We start from the raw sequence: 18,537 nt of genomic DNA on the forward strand, positions 1-18,537 counted from the left end.
AAGACACAAAGTATAAATATAAGGAATGAAAAAGGAGGTATGAACTACGGATTCTACAGGTCATAAAAAGTTAAATAGGGGGGCACCTGGGGGCTCAGTGGTTGAGCATCTGCCTTTAGCTCAGGGTGTGATCCCGGAGTCCTAGAATCGAGTCCTGCATCAGGTTCCCCTCAGGGAGCCTGTCTCTCCCTCTGCCTGTGTCTCTCCCTTTCTCTGTCTGTGGACACCAAAGAATGAGTGGTAATATAAACTGTGAACTTTGGTTAATAATAATGTATCACTATGGGTTCATAATTGTAGCAAGTGGAGCACACCAATGCAAGATGTTGATGGAGGAAACCAGAAAGCATGTGGGGAAGGTATATGGGAATTATTTGTACTTTCTAGTTGATTTTTCTGCAAACCAGAAACTTCTTGAAAAAAGTAAAACCTATCTAAAATATATTTGAATGAACCATTATTTTCAACAGCATGGTTATTCTCATCAGAGCTGTGGGAAATTCAGGTTTTGCCAGAAGGACTGGAAGGGAAGACCAAAAAAGCAAGCACAACAGTTAGGAGGTTGCTGGGATCGTCCAGAGGTAAGGCAGTTGGGGCCCGGGTGGGGTGCTGGGAGCCGGAACGGAGAGTTAGAGTAATGTAAAAGGCTCTGAAGGAAGACTTGAGAGCCTGCGGATGGTGTAGCTGTGGCTGTGAAGACAGAAGTCAGCACACACTGTGTTGGAAAGAACAGTCAGTTAGGTTTGAGAGATTTCTGATCCTGTCTTGGCTCTGACTCTGACATGTTGTGTGAACCCTGGCAAGTGACTTGGTATTTCTGGATCTTGATAACTGCAGGGATGCCCAGGAGGCATGATTGTGATGCTGAGGTTCAAACCTTCTAGAAGCATGCTGTCCACAATAGTAACCATTAAACTTATGTGGCTATTGCGTCCTAGAAGTGTGGCTTGTCTGAACAGAGATGTGCTGCATGTGTAAAACTAAGTGCAAAAAAGACTTAGAAAGAAACATAAAGCATCTCATTAATAATTTTTATACTGATTACATTATTTGAATCTCATCTGTTTATTTTACATTTTTACTGGGGCTACTAGAAAATTTAAAACTGCATGTGTGGTGCACATGATTTATCTGTTGGGCAGCACTGGTCTTGAGCTTCACCAGATGCTTTCTGTCCAGAACCATCTAAACATGCCTGGGAGGATAGTTCCTATCTTCAGAGCCATGCCCCACTCTAGAATATGAGTAGTGGGGTGAGGTGGGGGAGTCAGACAAGACTCCTGGGGTGACCTTGACCCAACCTGGAGCTTCTGAGGGGTCACATTACCTCCCCCTTGAGAGGATGACCTGGGAGGATACATCAATAACCCCCCTGGGCTCTACCAGCATATCTAACTAAAAAGGCCAGGGCTCCTCTAAGAGCAAAGATCATTTCTAATCATTCTTCCCTTCCTCTGCCTTCATGCAATGATGAGCAATTCAAATCTGGGTCTAATCCAGGTGGCTGCATCTCCTGCCTCACCCCTTCCCTGTGACTTGGCAATGAGAGAAAGCCACGACCAGGAATAGAGCCATGTTCTCTTGAGGTGACATTGGCACCCGTGTAGACAGGAACCCTCACCCCAGGGAGGATGAGCCTGAGTCCCCTACTTGTTCCCATGGCTCCTCAGACTGTGACATTCTTTTCCATGCACTTCCACTGCACAGTATCCAGAGCACACAGACCTGGCAACTTTGACCTTGCTCCAGTGACACACACACACATATATCATGGCCATACCCTTTCCATTTGGCTTTGTTATATTGGCACGTTCACCCCTGGATCTTCAGATAAAGACCCACGTACTGTCCACATCCACATCCACAACCACTGAGCCTCAGAAACATAGCCATCTGCCCATTTCCATGAGTCCCTGCTCAGTTCATAAACATTCAGCCCCATCCCTCTTCCTCCACTGTCACCAGTGAAACTTGACATCCTGAGTCTGGCATTTAATCTTTCATATAATGACCCAAACCAGCTTTCCCAATGGATATCTCATGTTCTCAGTAGAACAGGGTTTCTTCCTCTCTCTAAAAATACCCTTCACCATGTAGAACAGGGAAGGTGTTGTGGTGGAGTCATGGAGTCATGGAAAAATGCTGTGGCTGCCGAGGCCAAAGTGGTCTGATGCAAACAGCCATGTCATTAAGTCACCTGTTAGGTCTCAACTGTTCACGTACATTTTCTATTCTATTACACACACATGCATGCACACACTTAAATCATCATTTAGTAAAATTGTTATCCCTGGAAGATATTTCATTGTTTGTTCCTGGATGCTTATACCTCCCGGTGCCCCACTAAGGACACCTAGGAGCAGACAGTCCTCAGTTTAAGATAAAAGAGGCAAAAGAAACCTACTTTACCAGTCTCCAAACTGAGGAAATACATCACTCAATATATTTCTCTGTCATCTACTGGGCATCTGGCATCTAAAAAGTTCTCAGAGGAAAATTAAAGTCTTATACATTTATATATTAGAAAAAATACTGAATACAATTCTATAGGTTTTAAGTTTAAAAAGAAAGCAGTAAATCCAGAGGTAATGTTGACAAGTCGAAAGTATAGATAAGAGGAAAATGTGTAAAAGAAAAAAGGATATAAAACAAAGAAAATACAGAGATGATTGATAACTGAAATAGCAGAAGGCAAGAAAGGTATAAAGAAGGACAGAAGGAATGAACGAAAGAACTTCTAGCAAGGTTAATCAGGGAAAAAAGAGGAAACACAAGGGCATGGGAGGCAGATCCTGTTCTTAAGATATTGATAGTCTCTGAAGATAAGACACGCCTATTCTTTTTTCACTTAAATATTCATTGATTCAACAGATCTTCAGTGGGCCCTAATTGTATGGCAGGCACTATGCTAACTTATAGGAATAAGGTTTGAAAAGGTAGAACCCAGGTCTGTCTTGCTTATACCTTATTCCTTAAGAACAGGATCTGCCTCCCGTGCCCTTGTGTTTCCCTCTGGTTCTTGGGACTAATGCTCATTTATGTTTATAGAAGGAAGGATGGATGTGATGGATAGAGAGTTTGGAAATCCTGTAGAATTACCAACCAGCTCAATGTATTTTTCTTTACAAATTACTAGAATGAGTCATCCTATCTTTCATGTTTTACTTGAGGATGTGTTTTAAAGTAGCTGTGCTTTGCTGGGGGCCACTGAGAGCTGAGAAGTAGGGGAGTCTTTGGAAGGCTCTGTGAGAAAGGGTCTGGGTGGTCAGGGGACAACTGGATGGCCACCGCCAAAAAGGAGGGACAAGTGCTCTTCTCATCAGCATCATAGGTGACTGTTGGGTGTCTGCCCAGCCTTCATGACTTTGATGCCTTTGATGGAGAGCATGTCAAATGGTACACTTACCATGAGGCTTTGCAATGGGGTGGATAGAGAGAGGATATAATCATGGAGCAGAAATGGGATTTCCAGAAATGAGATTCCCTTTGGAATTTAGCATACGCAATGGGGGAACTGAGAGCTATCAGAAAGCAGAATAGGGAAGCATGAGCAATACACGGCCTTCTGAGAGAAAGGAGGTATTGATTAGTGTGAGTGTGAAGGATGGGTCTTACAAACTCGGTCTAATCAGGAAACTAAAGTTTGTGCTTTCTGTTATTTCAGCTCTTTATAGACTTTTGGTTCAAAAGTTCTTGTCCCATATTCAGCTATTTCCAGAAGCAGTAGAGAAAGTGATTGGGGAAGTACAGAAAGGGCACATGTGTGTCTTAGTGTATTTGGGCTGCTGTAACAAAGAACCATAACCTGTGTGGCTTAGAAACAACAGAATTGCACTGCTCCCAGTTCTGGAGGCTGGAAAGTCCAAGATCATGGCACCCACAGATTCAGTGCCTGGTGAGGGCCTACTTCCTCAACAACTCTCCTCTTGCCTACATAGCAGAAGGGACAAGGGAGCTGGCTCTCTCAGGCCTCTTTTATAAGGGCGTGAATCCAAATGTGAGGGGTCTGCCCTCCAATTCAACTCCCAAAAGCCCCACCTCCTAATAGCATCACTTTGGGAATTAGGATTTCAACATATGAATTTTGGGGGTAGGAGGGCACAAACTCTCAGATCATAGTAGAATAGATGTAAGGCAACCTGACACTATTCCTGAATAAATTGATAACTGATTGTAGAAATTACCATACTCCAAAATGTATTTGTCTTTTTGGCTATATCAGAATAGAATGGATGAATGAATTCATAAAGCCAATCCCAGAGGACACCTATCCACTGTCTATAAGGTCATGAGCATACTAGGGCCAGACCTAGGCCTCTGGGTTCCTCCCATGGCCTCCCCATGTGTGGGGCCATGCATGCTTAGCTCCATCAGCCTGCCTTTCCTGCGCTAGTTTCATTTGGCATGACTGCTCTTCCTTAGGCGTTGTCGTTGACTACCACAAAACATCAGTTGACACCATTAAAAAGCGAAATACCCTATAACCTTGGTATTTGAAATGTGGTCTGAGGATCAGTGGCCTTATGTCACCTGAGAAGCTCAAGCTTCACCTGGAATTCACAAATCAGGATTTGAATTTTATAGAATTCCCCAGTAATTTACATGCACGTTACAACTTGGAAGCGCTGCCCTCTAACACCCTTCACGGGGCTGCTTCTTTATAAGGGCCATTCTAGTCTCTGAAATTCAGCTTCTTCTGTCTCAAATTACATTCCCACATCTGGTCATCAAACTTTCTTTTTTTTTTTTTTTTTTTCCCCTCCATTTTAGAGATGGCTTTTCCTGGCCCACTGCTGACAAATGCTGTTTTACTACCTGGAGATGAGCCTTGTGCATTCAAATGGAAAAGAAAGGGAAACAGCTTATTTTAACATTTTTTGCCCACTTAATTTCACATAGGACACATGTGGCTTGTTTTTATTTTCCTAGAGATATCAGTTCCTAATTTCCTGAAGCTTTAAGTTGTTAAGCAATAGTTCCCAGTCTTCTTAAAATTGGGCATATTAGAGCGAGATTATAGTTTTGATATTTGATGTTAAGAAAGTAGCTTCCCAAATGCCATAAATGCTAATATTTGTCATCGTAGGCCATTTACAAAATACCTTTATGGAGATCTGGGTGAGTTATTTACCAGGCAACATTTTGTAACCAGGAAGACCAGCATAGGAGGTCTCTGTCCACTGCCACCCCCAGACCCCTGCAGAGCCAAGTGTAACATAACATACAAGCGGTGAGGTGCCCTGGTCTATACACTGGGAAAAATGGGAATGTGCAAAAACCAAACTTATCAGATAATTAAGGTGGACTTGGCTGGAGATTTCAGTTTGTAATGTGACATTGTTACAATAAACAGATGGGGATGAAGAAGGACTTGATTGACCTTTTATAGTTTCCAAATGTTCAGGAGCAGTTCTTTAGTTATAAAGAACTTGTGGCTTTTCAAACTATCCAGTTTGCTAATAAGTTTCCTTAAAAATTGTCCATTTTATAATGAAAGAATTCAGGTTTCAGACTAAGATTTAGATTCAAATGCTGACTTCAGCATGTACTAGTCCTGTGAATTTGGACAACTGGAATTCCTTATCGGTCAAACGTGGGACTTCATAACTAATATGTAGAATGGCGAACATAGAAAAAAATGAATGCAATATATCTGGCATGCAGTCAGGAATCGATAGCTGGTAGCTGCCTGGGCCTGAGGATGATGCTTAGCAGAGTAAACATGCAAGAAATATTTTCTGAATTTGCTTCCTCCCTGAACTCATCTTCATATATTGAGTATGGGGAAAAGGTCTTCTCTTGATAACTTGCTTTAAGAGTCAAGTTTATATAAGCAGTCCCCAGTTTAAAAATGGGTCTTATTTATTATCAATAAAACAGACTTAAGAGCGACATTTCAGGAATACAATGACTCAAATCGGCACCCGTGGACATTCTTAAAATAACCACGATGTTTCTTGGAGATGATTTCTGGTTCCAACCTAGAACCCTAGAGGAGAAACCTATCCATTTCCTTCCTATGGAGGCAGTAGCTATTTGCACAGGTCAAATCTTTTTACTCATCAAGATTTGGGGCAAGTATCTCTGACCTTGGCATGGGACAAGTCAGACATTTATCTGCCCATGTCATTTGCATGAGAGGTATTCATATTCCAGCTGCATTGCTGTATGGCAGATGAGCTAGTGATGTGGTACTTGGAAGATGGATATAACATACACGAGAGGGTTTGGAATAAACTGTGACAGGCAGGTTAGCATAGGAATGAGGGAACAGAGCTCAAAACAGGATGTCATGTCTTGACCAATAGGAAGGCTGTGGTCAGACTAACTAGTCAGGGACCTAACTAAAGACTAAGTAAGCCAGGTTCCTCTTTTGAAATACAAGCTTGCACACAAGTGCCCTAAATGACTAAGGATGAACCCTCCACCACAGGCACTAGAGGGTACTTAGTATATTCTGTGCATATTCAGGGTATATGCACAGAAAATGTTAGGACACATGAGCCAGGTAACTAGACCTAAGAATTCGCCAGGCCCCCAAAGCCTCCTCCTTGTTAAAAAAAGAAAACCCCTACCCCTTCCATGAATATATGCCACCCCTTATCTTTACCTCCCTATAAGTAGACAAGATGCAAACCTCCTGGGGGACTCCCTCTCGGCAGAGTCAGCCTGCACTCCCATCTCGAGTGTGTACTTTTGCTTTCAATAAACTATTATTGTTGTTTTCACTTGTCTGGCTTATGTGTGAATAGTTTCTCAGGCAAAGCCAAGAACTTGAGTCGTTGGTCCTGAGTGGAGGTCTCATTCTCACCTCTCCAGAGACTTCCTTGGGTCCTGTAGGATAACAAAAGGACCAGGAAAGCAATACAGCCTGTTCTGCACTTGACCATGAGTAATGATCTTGAGTACACAATGTGTATTTTATGTGCTTACATGTTCTATTAATTAAACATTCTATAGCCTCATTCAAATAGTGCTCATAATTAAGGGTTAGAATATTGGCTGATATTCTTTAGATCCTTATGTGGTAAAGGCAATTTGTGAAGTTGACGTTCATAGTTGAATTCAAGTGGGCTTCGGGCAGGAATCAGAAACAGACTAAAAATCCTTGACCTGATTCTTATAGGTTGCACTAAAAATGACACTCACAACTGAAAAATATGTACTTCTAAATTGGTGAGTAATCTCCACTTATCTTACTCTACAATGATAAAATGGAAACATTTTTCAAACCATTGAAATTTTTTTTCCGAGGAAACTACTCATCAGATTGTTGGATTTTTCTTTATTCAATCCTTTATAGTGGACATTTTTTTTTCCCCTCCTTGGGTAGTTTTGCTCTGCTCTTTGAAAAGATGAGTGATATTAGAAAATTTAAAAAAATATTTTTCACAGCTATTTTTGCATGATCAAAAAGCAGTCTCTTCAGATTGAGGAAGTATCTACAGGTCTTATTACTTTCTGACTTCATATTCTAAAGATTTTAGTTTGGTTTTTAGAGATGCCTTTTAAGAATTAAACTAGATTTTTTCTTTTCCTGCTGGTGCACTCACCATCCTGCATGGAAACCAGGATATTGACAAAAATAAGCCGTGTGATTCTCCTGCCACATCTTTCTCTCCCCAGTTAAGGTAACAATCAAAAAAAAAAAAAAAAAAGTTAACAATCATCCCTAATACTGTGTTCATGGTAGTTTTATTTTCTGTTTAAATACTGCAGTTTAATGTTTGACAAGGAATAGCACAAATCAAATTTTATGACACTGTAAAAGTAGTTCTACATCTTACATGAGGAACTTTCAGTTAAGTAAGAAAACTATGTCATTTGCCATCTAGAACTTGGGTATCTGGCCAAATATTACTCAAAGAGTACACAGTTAATAACGAGTTACATGTGTACTTGTCTTCCCATTTGTGCTGCTCAGTGAAATCATGCCAATTTTGAGAGACAGAACATGGCCCTTCTTGTTTGCCCCCTATTATGAGTAATCAGATCAGGAAACAATGATTGGTTCCTTACTAGTGGATAAACACTCTTAGTAAGGATCAAAACAACTTGCATTTGGAAAATCTATTAACTATTTTTTTTTGTTACAATTGTTTTCTTACGAAATATAGTTGACATATAAGGTTATATTAGTTTCAGGTGTACAACATAGTGACTTGACAGTTCTGTACATTACACAGTGCTCACCATAAGTGTCGCTACCAGCTGATGTTACGATGGTTAATAAAACTTTCTATGTTTGTTATCTACTTGGCTGAGAACCTAGTATGCAATGCAAATTTGACTTACTAAATAATAAAGATTAGTCAAATTTTCAACTCCTAAAAACCAGTTTTCTCATATTCACCTTCGGGGAACTTCCTGGGATTTAATTTGCTAAGTGGAAGAATTGCTGCTATGACCTAAGCGATTTTGGTTACTGATGAAAATCAGAGCTACTTGGGCGATTGAAGCAAAAATCTACCAGTCACAAACCGCTGATTTCTTTAAAATGTTCTCATTTTCATCAGATCACCAGTCATTGAGAAGTAAAGCAATTATGTCAGGCCATATCATGTGTAATATGAAATATGTGCATTTGCCTTCGTAAGAAAAATGATATACTGTATTAGAGTGCATTCAAATATATGTTATAAAGGAGCAATTTTAGAAAACAATCTCTAGCTTTAAGATCTGTTTTAATATATGTACACTTTCACCTTACATATAACAAGCCGAATAAAGTATTTTGCATAAGTAATTTATTGCCATTTCACCCATGGGGAAAAAAGGAGACTAATAAAAAGACAAAAATTAAAAATTTCCCAATTTATAGAAAATATCTTTCAGTGATGCTTATAGCCTCCTACTTTGTTACAGAAAAATCTAGATATTGATCAAAAGAGTGGGATTGTTAGTTTTGTGTGCCAGCTTGACAGGATCATAGGAGGCCCAAATAATTAGTTAAATATTATTTCCGGGTGTTTCTGTGAAGGTGTTTCCAGATGAGATGAGCATTTGAATCAGTGATCACATAAAGCAATTTGTCCTCCCCTGTGTGGGTGGGCCTCATCCAATCCACGTAGGGCCTGAATGGAACAGAAAAGGAAGGTGAAGGAAAGGAGAACTTACCTCTCTGCCTGATAGCTTGACCTGGAGCTGGATTGATTTTCTGAGCTGTGCCTCTAGGTCCTGCAATGTCTCTTCTCATTCCCTTGGTCCAGGACTCACACCATTGGCTCCTCTGGTTCTCAGGCTTTCAGACTCAAACTGAACACAACACCATGGGAACCTCCTGGCTCTCCAGCTGGTAGACAGCAGATCGAGGTTCTTCTCAGCTTCCATGTCTCATGAGCCAATTCAAAATAACAAATTTCTTTATTTATACATATCCTATTGTTTCTGTTTCTCTGGAGATCTCTGAGCAATACAAAGAGATTTTAGAATAATTATTGCATCTTGATGGAAACCTTTATTTAGAATTTTTTTTTGGGGGTCTGGCTTAGCATTTCATAATCTTCTGTAAAATTCTCTTGAGTATCAACTATCACTATTCAGATTCGATGATAGGTGTGACAGTGAATTCTTAGGAGCACATCTATTCCTACCAGGTGAGAGACAGAGAGGGACGCCTGAGGTGGCTCAGGTGAGAATGTAGCACCTATGGCTAAGTGCTGTTTAATTCTACTACTTGAAAAATTAATCTCAGGGTTTGGTGTGTTTGTTTTCTCATCTGAGAGAAATCTGCCTTCCAGTTCTCACTTCTAATTAAGAGGTAACTTCAATAAGTTCCATTCCAATAAACTCAGTACTGAATCATCAGAACAAAAGCGTGAAGCTATGTAGCTTCAGGAACTTTCCATCCTGACAAGTGTACTTCTAAACTGGGGCCTGTTTTCTTTCTTTCTTTCTTTCTTTCTTTCTTTCTTTCTTTCTTTCTTTCTTTCTTTCTTTCTTTCTCTTTCTTCTTTCTTTCTTTCTTTTTCTTTCTTTTCTTTCTTCTTTCTTCTTTCAAGATTTTATTTATTTATTCATGAGAGACAGAGAGAGAGAGGCAGAGACACAGGCAGAGGGAGAAGCCGGCTCCATGCAGGGAGCCCAACATGGGACTAGATCCCAGGTCTCCAGGATCAGGCCCTGGGCTGAAGATGGCGCTAAACCGCTGAGCCACCAGGGCTGCCCTGGGGCCTGTTTTCAATGCTAATTACACCATCACCATTCTGTAGGTTGAGCCTACAGAATGCAAGACTGCAAAAATTTGACAGATGTCTATATCATAAATGTTCAGCAGCTAATTGGGATGCCATGTTCACCCAGAGAGGGACACTGATGACATGGCTCTGCTCTTGCTCCAGGTCATCGTAGACAGTAGTCACACAATTAGCAACCTTCAAGATGTTATAAGTTCGTCATTTTGCATATGCTTGTGCTAGTCCAATGCATCACAGGCAGCTAACAAACTCAAGAGATCTCCATGGGCCCTGAGCTGTGTCTCTAGGTCCTGCATGCTGCCTCACCTGGGGGCTCCCACCACCTCCCAGCTCCCTGTTCTTTTACTTACATGTCCTTCAAAAAGCACATAGTCTGTTTTTTGTTGTAAAGTTATAAAAATATATATCATGTGCTATGTAATCTTTTGAGATTGACTTTTCACTCAATCATATACTGCTGTGATTTATTCATATTATTGCATGTAGATATAGTTCATTCTTTTTAACAGCTCTAAAATATTCCATTGTGTAAATATACCACCATTTATGTATCTACTATACTGTTAAAGAGCCTTGTAGCGCTTCCCATTCCTGATCTTATAAATAGTACTGTTAATGAACATTATTATATATGTCTCCAGCACATATTTAAAAGTAGCTTGTACACAAACATTCATGCTCACATACATACACACACAGGTAAACACACACTCACCTACCTAGGAATGGAACTGCTGGGTAGTAAGAGGTTTGAACATTAGGTCTTGCAAGACAATGACAGCCTGTCCTGCAAATTTGTTGTAGCAATTTGCATTTCCATCAGCTATGTGAAATGGATTCTGTTGATCACATTTTGCTCAAATACCTGTCTTCTTGATTTTTGTCATTGAATGGTTGGTCCTAAAATCTTATCTCATTGTGATCTTGATGTGCATTTTCCTCATCCCTAATGAAATCAAATGTCTTTTCATATATTTATTGGTAACATATAACTCCTCTTCTGTAACATACCTATTCATGTCTTTTGTTTTAAGGGATTTTTTTTTTGTAGAAGTCCTATATCTTTTGTGCTTATGTGCATATCGGTTACATGTGTTACAATATATTTTTCCAGTTTATATTTTAACATTTTGATTTTTAAGAGTGTTTTGTCATAAAGAGACATTTTAATTTTAATATAAATAAATTTATCAATCTTTTACTATTAGCTGCTTTAGCATCTTAAGAATTCCTCTCTCCCCAAAGATTAGAGTGATAGTTTTCATGTTATGCCAATTATATTAGCTAATGTGTCAATTCATTAATTACCATGTTATACATGTGAGCCATAGAAAATGTGTAAGACACCATCCTCAAGAAAGCTCCCAGCCTAGTGGAGATGTAGGCCCATGAACAGTTAATTATGGAACATGGTAAGTGCTGTTGTATCATGTAGTATACTTGGGCAAAAATCCATCCCCTTAAAGGAAGATTATGCGAGGTGGATAATTTACTGTAGTTTTGTTAACATCTGTCCCCCCAAACTTGACTGAAGCAGGTGGGAGCATCTAGTCTACTCATTTATCTATGAAAATATTTGAATACCATAGAAGAATTTGTTAAGCATGAGTCCTATACAGCTGATTATAAGACATATTTTATGTGTCTGTTTTTTTGTGAGTTTGAAAATATGGTCACTGTCCCCCTCACCCCACTAAGATTCTAGTGTGAGCATTTGAATCATAAAGCTGCAACTGATTGTGATCCAAACTGGACCATCTTTGGTATGTGCTGCTTGTTCTCAAACTGTGTGTTTGATTGATGTCCTCTTCTTGCCTCATCTTGGGACACTTATTACTAGATATTGAATCCTTAGCTTTTGCCAATGCACTTCATAAAAGTGTAGCTTCTGAGTTTGTAGCCAGTTATCCTCTGATGTCTATGGATGGCTTTCATTTCATCCAGTATGATCTGCAAAATGCAAGCTGCCTTCTTTCTTAGTAAAGTGACTGTGATGCTATACCTTTTCTCCTCTCTAATCTCAGAATTCTCCAAATTGTTTGAGTACTCTCTGGTGGCTTCTGCCCAATTGATCGCATATGTTATGTCTGAGGGGAGGAGAATGCTTTAAATCACCTATAGTGGGGTGCTCCACTTCTTGCTTGAAATTGGATCTGAAATTGATGCCCATGGCACAGAAAAAAATGCACATGATGGTGCAACTCTGAAATATCATTAAATTTCCTCCAGGTAGCAAAATCTCTAGCATTATATGTAACCACATCATGTCTGAATTTCCTTTGTATTATACTGGGAGAGGGGTAAGCACAGGCTATGTAGAACCAGGGGAAGGCTTACCTAACCCACAAGGGTAATCAGAGAAAATGTCTTGAAAAGGATGAATTTTAAAGGGTCAGTAAGAATTAGCTTTATAAAGAAGAGAGAGAGGAGGAAGACAGTACAACATGGGGCAACTATAGTAGAGAAAGACTATGGAGCTTTAAAAGATGGCTCATTTCCCTTTGTGGCTCAGAAGGTATTGAAATCATCACCCAGTTAAAATCTCCGGTATGGCATATTTGCTTCTTTGTATGTAGGGGGATCCTGCCACCATCACCATCACCACTGGAAACCACACTGGGGGTTAGTATATGTAAATATGATCTCATATACAGTCATCCAAAGTGACATTTATATCAAAATAGATCATTTCACACAGGGGACAAAGGGCAAAACTTAGCCACAAATTGTGTGCCAAGAGGGTGGTTTTCCAAAAAAAATCCCCAAAGGTCTCTTTTCTTACCAAGGGCAAAGTGTGCAAATGCGGGCTCTTGCCACATGTTTCCATTTGAGCAGATGGTAGAAAGGTTTGTCTGCAATGTGGAACTTGTTAAGGGGGGAAGGCCTTCCTGATAGAGATCAAGAAGTCTGCTTAAATTTGCTTAGTGGTGGAATGGTTTGTAATCCATTCATGCTTGTGAGTATAATTCCTTTATAATTACTTGTAAGTAGATTGAGAGCCTCCAGAATCAACTCTAGGGAAAAGGCTGTTTATCTGATGCTTAGACTTCGGCTGAACGCTCCAGACAATATATGCATTCCTTGTCCATGCCATTGAATTATGTTTTACATCTACATCATCTTAATTTTGCTTCTTTGATAGTGAAAATATTATTTTGTCTGTCTATGGGAGAGGGGTCAAGGGCCATAAAAGAGTTACTTTTGAGAAATGGCTTGATGGTCTTCATGGACAATAACATTAAGACTAATCATCATGAAAATATGAACACCATCACCACCACCCCAGGTGCTACGTTGTGTAGATGAGGATGCACTGGGTTTTTCTATGGTAACAAACAATCCCTAAATCTCAGTGGTTTAAAACAGAAAAGTTTATTTCTCTCCCATGCAAAGTTCACTGTGCAAAATTTTCCAAGGCAGCTGTCCTCCATGTGTTGGCTCAACATTCCAGGGTACTTGAATCTTACGGCACTTCCATATCAACACACACTTCCATAATCTCCTGGGCATGATGGTCCCACCCTGACAATTAAATGCACATGACCTGTCCTTAACCCATTGGTAAGAACTAGTCATAAGAACTGTAATGGGGAAAGGAGAGAAAATGAGTGGGAAAAATCAGAGAGGGCGAGAGAAAAGGAGAGACTCATACCACTGGGAAACAAGGGGTAGTGGAAGGGGAGGTGGGCAGGGGGATGGGGTGACTGGGTGATGGGCACTGAGGGGGGCACTTGACGGATGAGCACTGGGTATTATACTATATGTTGGCAAATTGAACTCCAATAAAAAATAAACAAAAAAATAAAAAAAAAGAACTATAATTCTCTGATATGCCAACAAGGGGAGAAAATTAGATGGAAAAAAAGTATTTACAGTCTACTCTAATGTGAATTGTTTTAAATTTGCAAAGCAGCCTTATGCAACAAGAATTAATGTGCTCCTTTTAAACATGAGAGGCAATGTAGAGTAGGTGCCTGAGAACATGAATTTGGAGTCAGTCTTGAATCCCCAACACATGACCCGAGGGGCCCAGGCAAAATCTCTGAATATAATTTTTCTTTTCTCTTTAGTTCTTTTCTTCTTCCTTCCTTCCTTTCTTTCTTCTTTCTTTTTTCTTTCTTTTATAAAGTGGGATAAAATTACCTATCTCATAGAGATGTTTTGAGGTTTAAATGCAGTAAATAAAATGGATTGCATGGTTTGTAGATGTGCTCATCTACATCTGTTTTAAGCTAAACATGGGTTCACACTGATCTCTCCAACTCTACCCCATTTACTAAGTGGATCGTTTCAGCCTTCTCTCCCTTGTCTGTAAGCTCCCACTCCCAACAGTGTGGAATCTGGTTCTTGCAATCATCACCCATTATTTGATTGCTCAGTTTCAGTAGAGATGTATAGTGGTTTCAGAATTGTTAACCCATAGCCCTACGGGACACAGCTTTGTCAGCTAGAGTATAGTGCTCCTGGACAGTTCCTTTTAGTTTCACAGATGCTGCTTATGTCCAAAGTTACTGAGGTCAGCCCCTTTTTCTCCTTCAATAAGTTAAAGTTACATCTCTTGTCAGTCTACTCCCCCATAACCTATTGAATGTTTTTAAATTTACGTGCATTTGAACTATTTGGGCTGTGAGCATCTGCAGACTTGAAAAATCCCGAATGTCCGTATCCACTATTACCATTGTCACACAGATTGGTTTCACTGTCTGAAGAAATCCCTCATGCCTCACTGTATTCAATATTTCCCCTTCCCAAACACTTGGCAACCAGTGATGTGTTTATCCATCTCTCTTTGTCTTTTCCAAAATCTCATATAATTGGAGTGGGACAGTAGGTCTTTTCCAAAATCTCATATAATTGGAGTGGGACAGTAGGTCACCTTTCTAGACTAGCTTATTTCATGGAGCCATATGCCTCTACGGTTCTGGATTTATTTCTTAGTCACTTATTCCCTTTCATCACTGAATAATATTCCACCACACAGATGTGACACCTGTTGAAGAATATCTTGTTTTTTCCAACCTTGATGACTATGAATAAAACTGCTGTAAATATTCACATGCAGATTTTTGTGTGGACATTAAGTTTTTATTTATTTTTATTTTTTTTATTTATTTTTTTGGACATTAAGTTTTAAATCAGTTTGGGAAATGCCTAGTAGCTTGCTCACTGGAATGTATGGAAAGACTAAGCTTAGCTTTGTGGGAAACTGTCAAATTGCTTTCCAAAGTGCTTACCATGTTCATTCCCATTAGCGATGAATGAGTGTTCTTATTGCTCTGAATGCACACCAGAAACTAGTGTTGTCAGTTTTTTGCATTGTGGCCTTCTAATAGTTGTATAGATTTATTTCTTTGTTATTTTAATTTGCATTTCCCTGATAACAAAGGGTATTGGGCATCTTTTCATGTGCTTATTTGCTACAGGTATATCTTCTTTGGGTTGAGTTTTTTTTTTTATATATAATTGTTGAGTTTTAAGTGTTCTTGATATATTTTGGATACAAGTCTTTTATCAGATAAGTGTTTTGTGAGTATTTCCTTCTAGTTTGTGGCTTTTAAAAAAAAGATTTATTTATTTATTTATTTGAAACAGAGAGAAAGCTCAAGTGAGTGGGGTGAGGACTAGAGGGAGACGGAGAGAGAAAATCTCAAGCAAACTCCCTGCTGAGCACTTGATCCATGACCTATGAGATCATGACCTGAAGCAAAACCAAGAGTTGAGGCATGCAGGTGCCCCAGTTGGTGGCTTTTGAGTCTGTCAACAATTGTCTTTTGGAGATCAGAACTTTTTAATTTTAATAAAAAGTCATATTCATCTATCTTTTCTTTCATGGATTGTGCTTTTGGTATTATATCTCCTCACCAAACCCAAGGGCTCACAGGTATTCTAATATTATTCTAATATTTTATTATTCTAATATTTTCTAGAAATGTTATAGCCTTACATTTTTCCATGAAGGTATAAGATTACATCTGAGTCATTTTTTGTGTGAAGTATAAGATGTATGTCTAGATGCTTTTTTTGCCCCTTTGTGATTTTAAAAAGTCATTATCGATTTTCCCATTTTTCTCTTGAGTCATTTTATTCTAAACTGGAAGTTTTGATATACCCTCAGTACCAGTCCTTTACCAGTTGCATGTTTTATAAATATTTTTTCCCAGCCTGTGGTCTGTGGCTTGCTTTTAAAATTTGTCTTGTTTTTTTATTGAATGTATACACTAACACAGTGTTATTCACATATACAATTTCAGAATATCATTCACACTGTATACAGAAATTTTAAGACTAACAAAATAATCAGTCTTGTCCTTTATGGTTAGATTTTTATCTTGTTTATCAAATTCTTTCCTATTTTGAGGACAAAATTATTTCTATTATCTTCTAAATTTAAAAGTTTTTTTGAATTTACATTTAAAATATTAGTATACATGAAATCTATGTTAAAATATGAGTTAGACACAAATTCTATTATTTTCCCCATGTGGAAAAGCATTCATCTGAACAATATTTATTGCCTAGTCTGATTTTCTTGTTGATGTATGTTGTTACCTCTGACATATACAATGTTCCCTTTCAATGTGTTTTGTTGGTCTTTTACCAATAAACTAAAGCAACCTTTTTTCTTTTTACCTTATATTTATATGGAATAAGTTCAAAAGTTTGAAATGTTAGCAGGGCAAGTTTTAACTTACGCTTCTTCAAATTTGTCCTGGCTCTTCATGGTATTTTATTTTTTTTATTTTTATTATTTTTTTATTTTTTTATTTATGATAGTCACAGAGAGAGAGAGAGAGAGAGAGAGAGAGAGGCAGAGACACAGGCAGAGGGAGAAGCAGGCTCCATGCACCGGGAGCCCGACGTGGGATTCGATCCCGGGTCTCCAGGATCGCGCCCTGGGCCAAAGGCAGGCGCCAAACCGCTGCGCCACCCAGGGATCCCTTCATGGTATTTTAGAATCCCATAATGACTTCTGCTTATCAAACTCCATTAAAAAATGTGTTGGAATTTTTTTTTTTTTTAGAATTGCATTGAATCTGTAGATTAGTAAGGGTAGAATTACCATATTTTGGGTTTGGAATATTCCTAACAATAAATATTGTGTATTTGCCCATATATTTTGATATTTCTAATGTTCCTTAATAATGTTTCTTTTTTCCCTCTGTGAAACTTAGCATGTAATTTGTTAAAACAATTCTTGGGTAACTTATAATGTTTGTAGCTATTGTGAGTATATCTATGTTTTCTTGTTTAAGTAGGCTCTACTGCAGGGCTTAAACTCACATCCCTGAGATCATGATCTGAGCTGAGATCAAAAGTCAGACACAACTGAATCACCAAGATGCCCTTGAAACTACGTATTTTTTAAAAAGATTTATTTATGTATTTGAGAGAGAGAGAGAGAGAGAGAGAGAGAGTGCACAGGCATGGGTGGGGGGAGAGGGAGAATCTTCAGACTCCCTGCTGAGTGTGGAGCCTGACTTGGGGCTTGATCCTATGACCCAGGAGATCATGACCTCAGCTGAAACCAAGAGTCAGACACCTAGCCAGTTGAGCCCCCCCAGGTGCTCTATATCTATGTTTTTTATTGTATTTCTAAATTGTTTCTGACATATAAGAAATTTATCAATTTATATATATTTCTCTTATAACTAGCTAACTTGATTTACTTTTTCAATCAGTTCTAATTCCTTACAGATTTTTTAATGCAATTGTAGTATCAGTCAACAACGACATTTTTTCTTTAATAATCTTTATTTTAAAAATGTATTATAGCATTTGTTAAGACCACCAGTACAATACTAAATAGAAATGGTAGTTTTTCCTTGCAATGCTATTAGTTTTTGGCTTACATAGTTTTATGCTATATTCTTAGATGCCACGTATTAAGGATTGCTATGTTCTCTTGGAGAATTGATACCTTATTATTATGTAATGCTCCTCTTTATCCCTGATTTTTTCCTTGCTTCATAGTAGGCTCCATCTGAAATTAATATGCCAACTCCTGCTTTCTTTTGATTAGTGTTAGCATAGTAAATTTTTTCCCCATCCATTTTCTTTTAATCTACATGTGTCTTTATAATTAAAGTGGGTTTCTCATAGACAACATTTGTTAGGTCTTGCGTTTTGATCCTCCCTGACAATCTCTGTCTTTTAATTAATGCATTTAGAATGTTGGCATTCTAAAACGATTACTGACATAGGTTAGTATCAACTATATTTATTACTGTTTTCTGTTTGTGGTCCTTGCTTTTTTTCCTATTTTTGTCTTCCACTCTTTCTGCCTATTATGTTTTTATTTTAGCATTTTATACAATTCCATTTTCTCTCCTTTCTTAGCTTC

The sequence above is a fragment of the Vulpes vulpes genome, chromosome 8 (genome assembly GCF_048418805.1).
Source record: "Vulpes vulpes isolate BD-2025 chromosome 8, VulVul3, whole genome shotgun sequence".
NCBI lineage: Eukaryota > Metazoa > Chordata > Mammalia > Carnivora > Canidae > Vulpes > Vulpes vulpes.